Raw genomic sequence first — 10,128 nt, 5'->3', positions numbered from 1 at the left:
GGTGGTGAGTGTGGGTGACTGACCCACACTGGATTCTGTTTTCCTTAAAATTTCTTTCGAAATTTCTGTGAGTGCGGATGGATTGACCCGCACTGGATCCCAGTGCATCCGCACTCATGAATTTCTGTGTTGATCTGAAATTTCTGAAAATCAACTAAGTGCTGGGTGCGGATGAGATGACCCGCACTAGAGTCTCAGTGCGTCCACACTAGGCTCGGACTTTTCCAAATTTTGCTGAAAAATAACAGTAAGTATTGAGTGCGTCCGCACTGATGGTGAGTGCGGATGGAGGACTCGCACCGACACCAGTTCTTTCATCTGGAAAGCACTGGAAAGATCAGCTAAGTGTTGAGTACGTCCGCACTCAGATCAAGTGCGGGTGAGCGATCCGCACTGGATGATTCTGAGGGTTTATTTGCATAATTCCTGTGGTCTCTCTCTCCCACTTCATTTCTTTCCCATTTTCAAGTGAAATTCTGCCAAGAGAGAAGAAAAAGAAAGAGAGAGTTTCTGTTCCCTCTCAAACCCCCGATTGTTGCGAGAAATCGAAGTTGGAACCGAGCAAGCGGCCGTAGATCTCTCCTAGCTCTCCTATTCGGTAATCCTTTCTCTTCCCGTTTCTCTCTAAAATTTCAGATTTCTGGATTCTCTTCCCGTTTCTCTCTAAAATCTCAGATTTCTGGATTTCTTGAGTTTTCATTTTAAACCCGAGATTTGTGTTCGAATTGCTTGTAGACTAGCTCCCTGAGCTTCTTTGACCGTTTATTTGCCGATTCTTTCCCGATTTCATCTCAATTTCGGATATCGATTTCTAGGGTTTCGTGCCAAAATCAAAAGTGGGCATAATCATGAATTGATTAGTCTAATCCAACCGATTAGACTTGTAATCGGTAGGATTACCTCGTGATCTTGAATTTCTAGAATGTTTAACGGTTAATTTGAGGTTTTGACCAAATTAGGGTTTAACCAATCGGTAAATCGAATTGTTACGGGAACCAAAATAGAGAACCGGTACCTAGATTGTTATCGAATTGAACTGTATATGATTTAGAGGACCTAGATGCAAAGGTGAGATTGTTGGTAAGGAAAGAGGAATAAGAAAAATCGGTACCAAAAGACACAGAATTGATTAAGGAAAGTATAAGCCCTAATATAACTCGAGTAAACCTCTCGATTGTGAACCAAGGTTAAACCAAGTATATGTGTAATATAGGCGTAGACTCGGTCGAGCAAGACCTTGCGGGACACTTCGAGACGTCTGATCCATAAGTACGCGATACGCTCGTCGTAATCAGGTGCGGGATTCTTGGACTTGTTTGATACTTTATTTTCAGGAATTAAACTGTTTATTCGTTTCTCATGTTGAATATCTGATTGATTGCATCATTGAATTGTGTAAATCATTTGCATAGCCCAATCAAATTAAACTCGAATTGATGTGACTTGAGTGATTTGCATGCTGGTATGGTTGTCGGTTGTGTCGATCTATTATGATCTGATTTTGATTGAAAGTCACCACGAACTATGTATGTGAATGGATTTACGAAGTTGAGCACTTGGATCCAATGAATTTGCAAAGTCGAGCTGTATAGCTGGCTTTGATTCCCAGGATCCTTCTGGCGCATTAGGTGAACGACCCTCAATGTTTCCCAGTACCGGTTGGGACGAGGGAGGGTGATTATGTTATGATGTGTGAATTGGAAATCGTGGGTGACATGTGTAACGTCTGTGGCTCGGTGGCATTCTCCTACGTGTTAATGCATTTGGACGGTCAATTGAATATTACGAATATTGGAAATGATTCTAAAGAGAATTTTATTTATGTGACTTGAACCAGACCTTAATAAACTGTTAAGCCAAGCAATTGCAGATAGGTGTCAGATAAAGGGTCCAGCTCGGTGGAACGTCTGTAGGTGTCAGTAACCCTACAGACGAGGGTCAGATAAAGGGTCCAGCTCGAATGTACATCTACAGTTGCTACCAACCCTAATGAATCGAGTTAAGCCAAATATGTGTTGTGTTTGAAATTCATCTTGGAAATTCCGTTAACTGTGATTCAGTTTGATTAATTGTTGTCGAGCATTGGCATTCTGTTATTTATGAATATATATATATATATCTATTTGAATTGTGATGGTTTGGGTTTCATTTTTTAATATGGAGTCTGATTGCAAGTCCAATAATCTAACTGTGGCAAATTTCGCACTGAGAATTTATTCTCACCCCCACCCTTCGGGTTATTTTACAGGTACGGGTGCGACTGATTCCGGAGAGGCACGCGAGCAGTAGGCCTTAGTAGTTTACCATCACATGACCCTAGATATGTTTTGTTGTATTGTTTTAGGGTAGGCCTCATGGTTGGTATCCGGATGAGATACTTTTGTTGTATTATATTCTGACCAGACTGTGTACTCTGATTTTATTTAGAAACTTGTTTTATATTGCTTGTTGTTTGGATTAAATTGTTAATTATCTGGTAAGCATACACGGTATTGTATGTTTACGGCGGGGGACTGTTACGACCCGTGGCCGCGGGGTGTGACAATATGTATATGTATATATGTATATATTATACATATATTATAAAAACTGAAAAAAGAGAAAAAGAGAAAAAGAGCTTGAAATTTTTTGAATAAAGGCCAAATCCTTCATTAGTGTTATATTTAGACTTGTGATATTTAACTGATAAATAAAATCAAAGTTATAAAGAGTTACGACATCACTTCATAAATTTATCAAATGTCTTATTTTTTTGGCATACACTCTAAACAAGAAAACTTTTTCTTCACAAAATTATTTAAATCAAAATACTTAGATCTCTCTAAAAAAAAAAAAAAAAGGAGGAGATCGCCCGTGGGGGGGTGCGGTTTGGTCCCCTATGAGACCGCCCGTGGGCCAGGCGGTTAGGTTATTTTTGAAAAAAAAATAGAATGCAAGGTTATTTTTAAAATTAACTTTTTCTTTTGGGGTATTAATAAAAATGGCTGATATAATATATATCTACTATTCGGATACGGATAGTTAAAATTCAAAACCATATTTGTATCCGTATCTGCACGGATATTTGAATATCGGATATCCGTATTAAATTTTCGGATACGGAGTCGGATACGGTCAGATAATATCCAACCCGTTTGCACTCCTACAGGTAATCCCACACCGAATACGGAAGTCCGCTTTTTATAATAGTGAATAACATAAATTTTTTAATAATATATATTAAACTATATAGTATATATCTACTATTTATATATGGATTATTAAAATTTTAAACTCTATTTGTATCCATATCCGTATGAATATTCGGATATCGGATATCCGTATCTAATTTTCAAATACGATCAGATAATATATCTGATATAAAATTTTAAATTTCCACCATTATAATATAAAATTTTAGTTCTTAGGCTAGACAGAGTACAAATTTGATATATTTTTAGAAGAACTAAATTATGTAAAGACTAAAAAAAATCAATTAAATTTTAATATATACAATTAAAAATCTAAAATAATACCTATGGGTTGTATTCGGATCGGCCCTTGATCTCGTAATTGGTGTCGTTGCTGTCTTGTGTTTTTCTTTTAATTTTATTTATTCCAGGATAATCTAAGGAACAAGATAAAGAGAGAAGTTGAAATGAACGGTATTGTATTGATTAAAACTTGATTACATCTCTTAGTTTATCTATAGACATTTGTACAAGCTCAAATAACAAACTAATAACAAGCTTAACAGAAGTACCTATTAACAAACTAACTGAAAGTGGTTAAGACTCCTAATCTTCTATTACATGTATTTGACTTTTAGTAAACTCCTAATATATATTCATCTATTAGATAATATTTTTCGGTTTTTTTCTCTTTCCTGTGATTCCGGTGATTTATGATGCATGATTAATTTTTGTCTCCAAATTCTTGATTAGTACAGTGTATATTATTGATATTGATTGTGGGCATTTTGTTGTGATTGGTTTAAAAATTGTGAACAAATCAAGCAATGTCTTGAGTGGTGGGTATTCTCTTATTCGAGGAATTGTGGAACTTAACTTTTTGTAGATTAGAACAATAGAATTCTAACATATATAAATAGAGGGGGATTCAATTACATTCTTTTTTGGTGACACCGAATTACACTCTCAATTTTTAAAGTTTTCAAATTTCAAACAGTTGATTCAAACCGTTCAACATAATAGATATGTTAAAATGTGCTTGCAGATCAAATTTTACATTTTTAGAACTTTTTTACTATTTATTAAGTATTTAACAAAATCGCTATATTCAGACCGTTGAATATTTGTACCCATCTTAATAAATAGTAAAAAAGATTCAGAGAAATGTAAAATTTGATCTGCAAGCACATTTTAGCATATCCATCAAATTGAACGGTTTCGATCGACTATTTAGACTTTGTAAACATAGGATGTAATTCGGTGTCACAAAAAAAAAAGTGTAATTGAATCCCTCCTCATATAAATAATAACATATATAAATAATAGAATAAAAAAATGTTGGTTCTTTAATAAATTTAGCACCGACACACCTTAGTGTTGTTTTGTATCATTTGCTACTAATTTGGCGTCTTTTAAGATTTCTTATAATTGAGTAATAATAGTTGGTGTTTTTAATTAGCAAGTGATTCTTTATATTTTCTGAAATTTTTATTTTTATCATTCAAAAAAAGAAAAGAACAGACCAAATAATTACGAAATCTGAACATTTTTATTCTTGACACAATCATAACATCAAATGGTGGACAAAAATAAAAATGTCCGCCACATTAAATGATGGACACGTAACTTCCTTTTGTTTGATAATCAAAGTTATTGCATTTGTTTTGTATGGGCCCCAAAAGTATGAAAACCAATCAAAATATGAAATCAATCTGCTTCACGTATAGATATCAGACCATGAAAACCAAATCCAATTTAATTGACCGATCAAAATACGAAAACCAAAATTTATTGGTTTAAAGCATGGTAAAAACTAAAAACCAAATTTTTGAGGAAAAAAAAAAGTTGTGTGTCCACCATTTATTGTGGCGGACGTCATTTAACTGGCAAATTTAAAAATCTCTGTCATATTTCTGTATAGTCAAGTGAATAATTTTTTCCTTGGAGAAAATATAAATGTCATTTGAAAAGGTTAAAAACAAAAATCACCGAATCGTAATTTGTTTCCTATAGCCGTATGCCCGTATCCAATTAAATCTATAAGATCGATGGTTATTGATGGATAAAACGAATTACCTATATGAACGTTGCCACGTTGGTCATTTGAGATTCCTTACGGATGTTATTAAACAGAAAAAACAAAGCAAAAAATTAATCTACTTTTCAGAGTGTCTTGGCTGACATTGTCAGACTCGGTAAAGTAACTTAGTTGAGTTGTCGGCTTGGATTATGGGTGATTGTTGACTAGTTTCACGGGTGGTGCGCTGTTATTAACAGCAGTTAACTTCATCTTTACATCCGCACTTCTTTTTTGAATTTTATAATATTATTCATATTTGTTGCAGAGGCGTCCCGCCCCTGATGGCCTGATGCCCTGATCTGATCTATTTTATAGTTGATCAAGTATTTATAATTATATTATTCAAATGCATTTTGGTATTTGTTCTACAAAATATTTATGCCAACTCAACAAATATAAAATTTAATAAAGCATATAAGTAGCTTGAATTTTTGCTTATAATATAAACAAAATGTTGAAAATGCGTACTATCATAAGAGTTAAAATACAAATACAACTTAAAAAAAAATATATAAGTGCTTATACTCGATGAAAATGTACTAATTTCTTTTGTCATTAAAATAACTTGAGATCTATTATATATACTTGGTGCAGAAAATATTTATGCCTATAAAGTTAGATAAAATCTCAACAAAGTATAGATGTAGTTTGAATTTGTTTATATCTTAAGGTTATTTGCAATTAGACATTAAGTTGAACACACATGCAATTACTTCAAAATGTTTATATTAAGTATGGAATATGTTATGACCATGGATGTTAATCTTTTGAATTAGGTAGACTAGACATCAACATTCTAGTTTTTTTCTGATTCAGATATCCAGGAAAGAGTAAGTAACTAGTCAGAGGAAGACTCATGTCTTGGTCTCGAGGACTCTGATCTTTTCAATTATCTTAGAGACCGTGCTGAGTATGATGCTATTGATGCTACTTTTATGGTGGCTGATCCATCTAGTCATCTATTGCTGATTTTGGTTCTTCTTTTGCTAGTACTTCTACTCGTTCTATGGTTAGGGTTGATTAGTATGTGCTTGTCATATTATTTTGATATGCTTTGTTTTGTTGGACATATTGTGCTTTAGATATACTGGTAATATGTTATATCTTTATATTTTCTGACATTAGCTTTACATATCTTTTTGATGCTTCACATCTTGAGGATCTTCATCATTTATAGTTTTTTTATGTTTTGTATGAACTGCTATGTTTTTAATGAAACAGATAACTTGCCACTTTTATCAAAAAAAAAAAGAATCAAATATATTTATGCTCTTATTTTTACACTACAAATAACTTAAATATATTTTGTTCACAATTTGTATAAAGCTTCACAAACAAACATGCGTGGAACGATTATTATTTGAGAACTTAAAAACATGAATTAAATTAAAGTTTGCGAGGACTGCTTAAACACCTATCAATCAGAGTTTTATTGGAATTTCAAGTTTTCAACTAACTTCTTGAAAATTCATTGAAACTTGCATATATATATATATATATCAAAAGTATTTACATATAATATTCAACATGTTTATAACCTACTTTTAATACAATAAAATAATAAATAACATAAAACGATATACAAATATTAGGAGAAGATCGTCGGTGAGAGGTCGAAGAGATATCGTCGAGGTTGTTGGACAGAGAATTGATGAGATCAACTAGGACAGATCAGACAAATAAAAATAAAAATCGATTAAGAGAAATCGTCAAGAGAGAAAGGACAAGATCATCTAAAAAAATTGAATTGGAGAGATAATAAACAGAGAGATCGTTGGTTGGAAGGAGAACCTAAATTTTAAAAATTATTCTCTTCAAAAAATAATTAAAAAATTACTGAATCTTGAGAATTTAAAATTTAGCACGTCCGCAACGTCAAATAGAGGACTCATTTTTGGTGTCCGTCATTTGAAATGGCGGACAACAAAAAACCTCAGAAATTTTAGATATAACGTTGAATTTATCAAATGGCGGGCAACAAAAAACCTCAGAAATTTCAGATATAACGTTGAATTTTAATTGTTTATTTAATAATTTTCAAAAATAGAAAAAAACTTATAACTTAAATATATTAAAAGGAATATCAAACAAAATAAATAAAGTATCTTATAATTTAAATATACTATAAGCATTGCGAAATATTTTTCAAACACTATTTGAGTATCTTAGAATTCAAATGTACTAGAAGAATCACGATAATTTCTTTATTTACACAGAAGTAGCTTTTGAATCGGAATCAATAACTCAAATTCAAAATATTTTTATTTTTTCTAGTAATATGTCAAGAAATAGTTTTTTTTTTTTACAGTCGAGAAAAACCTTGCTTGAAAAATGTTTCAGAGTACTTCTAGTACATCTAAATTATGAGATGTTTTATTTATTTTGTTTCATGTTCTTTCTAGTATATTCAAATTATAAATTACTCTATCTATTTTTGTAAATTAATAAACAAAGATATTCATTTATAATTGAGTGCTGAAAATTTGAGGTTTTTTTTTATGTCAGTCAGTTGACATAAAATTTTTTCTAATTTTCATGATTATTTTTTTTATTTATCTTTTTTTTAGATGAGGATATATTTAAAAATTTCTAGAAGGAAAATGGCGAGAACGAATCGTTGGGCGCTCAGTTTAAAATTAGCGTAACATCCTACAACTTTAATATGTATATTTTTTTTTTTAAAGAATCTTTGCAAACCTATTTACAATATGCAAACGCTTGAAGTTTGAATTTTAAAATTTCAAATTTTTAAAATAAGAAAGGGAACATGGCACCTGCCACTAACATCTTGTTTGGATGGAGAGTAGAGGAAGGAAGGGAATGGAAAGGAACAAAAACTTTATATTGAATTGTGTTTGGTTGATAAAATTATGTCGGAGGTGAAGGGTACAGGAGGTGAAAGGTTTAACCTTATGTCATTATAATTAATAGAATCAGTTTTCCTCCTAACACCATGTTTGGATGGAGAGTAGAGGGAGGACTGGGAGGTTAAGAATAGAAGGGAATGGAATGGAATAGAAAGGAAGATTAACATATTTAACCTCTTTGTGTTTGGATGATTAATGAGAGAAAATAAATTTAACTTTCCTTGACGTCTTATTTCTTGTTTGGTTGATTAAAATTTAGGAGGTTAATGAAAAATTCGGTGACTGTTGTAGGTTTGAGGAAAAAATCTTGTATGAGAATTATATATGTAAAATATAGGGTTGGGCATTTGTGTTATTTTTTTAAAAAACATTTGTAACAAAATTTATTTCCGTCCGTTACACTCCAATTTGGAAGGGAACCCGATTCTATTAATTATAATGATACAAGGTTAAACTTTTCACCTCCTATACCCTTCACCTCCAACATAATTTTAACAACCAAACACAATTCAACGGAAAGTTTTTGTTCCTTTCCATTCCCTCCCTTCCTCTACTCTCCATCCAAACAAGGTGTAAATTGGAGTGTAACGGATGGAAATAAATTATGTTACAAATACTTTTAGAAAAAATTACACAAATACCTAACTCTATATCTTATATATATAATTCTCATACAAGATTTTTTTCCTCAAACCTACAACCGTCACCGAATTTCTCATTAACCTCCTAAATTTTAATCAGGCAAACAAAAAATAAGACGGAAATGAAAGTTAAATTTATTTCCCCTCATTAATCATCCAAACACAAAGAAGTTAAATATATTAATCTCTCTTTCTATTCCATTCCATTCCATTCCCTTCTATTATTTACCTCTCATTCCTTCCTCTACTCTCCATCCAAACAAGGTGTAATGTGGCGATGAACTGTAGCCCTCTCCCCTCCGATAAGTGCGTATCCTCTGAGATATCTCAACTTTTGCGTGACCAACGTGTCCGGTGCCTATTCGGAGGTGGTGTAGGGGGTCAGTGTTATGTGTGCTTTGAGATTCGTGCAGAACGTATTTAAACGGTTGGGATTTTCCATAAAGTCACGCAAATTTTGAGATATCTCAGAGGATTCGAATTCCCCCTCCGATGGCCCACTTCCCTCTCCTAACTGGATCCGTATCCTCCCAGGTACTCAACACAATTGAAACAGACGGCTCAGATTTACTCTCAGCCAGTCAGGATTCGGGATGACAGAGGGAGCGGGGTTGTTGGTACTTTGAGATTCGTGCCAAGTTATATAGAACAATTTTGGACCGTCTGATTCAATTGTACTCAGTCTGGTAACCTGAGGGGATGTGAATTCCTCCTAATTCCCCTGGTACCCTTCTTGTAAACGATCCCTCTTTGAATATTTAGGAACAAAGTCTGATTTCAGACTGAACACATGGGTTTAGAATATCGAAAAAAATTATAAATAACAGATCATGCTCTCAGACGCAACGTTCTCTGTTCTTGAAAAGACACAGACGCAGGAATTTTTTTCATAAACTATAATTAATAAAACGAATTTTACGGAACAATATAATTGGTTTTTTTTTTTTCAAAAATCATAAGGACCGTATGGTCCCTACGGTCTTCAAAATTGCATTTTTTTAGACTGTATAAACCATACGGTCTTACTTTTTTCTTTTTCTTTTTAAAACAGAAATTTTTTAAATTTTTAAATTTTTTGTATTAAAATATTAGAAATATTAAATATATTTCTTTGAAAATAGATAAAATAGAATATAATTTGATTTATTAGAAAGACTGCAACAAATAACTCGGATCAATATTTTTCAGATCGGATTTTTCGCGGCTATAAGAAAAATTAATATATTTATTTGTGTTATTGGAAAAAAAAATGCTTAGATTCTGAGTTATTGATCCCGGTTCAAAAGTCACTTCTAGATAATCCATAAAATATTGTGATCGTTCTAGGACATTTAATTTATAAAAAGTTGTATCTGTTTTGAGAATTCTTT

This window comes from Carex rostrata, chromosome 18 (assembly GCF_964058835.1).
Source record: "Carex rostrata chromosome 18, lpCarRost1.2, whole genome shotgun sequence".
NCBI lineage: Eukaryota > Viridiplantae > Streptophyta > Magnoliopsida > Poales > Cyperaceae > Carex > Carex rostrata.
The sequence above is the reverse complement of the archived record's forward strand: the minus strand, read 5'-3'. Positions refer to the sequence as shown.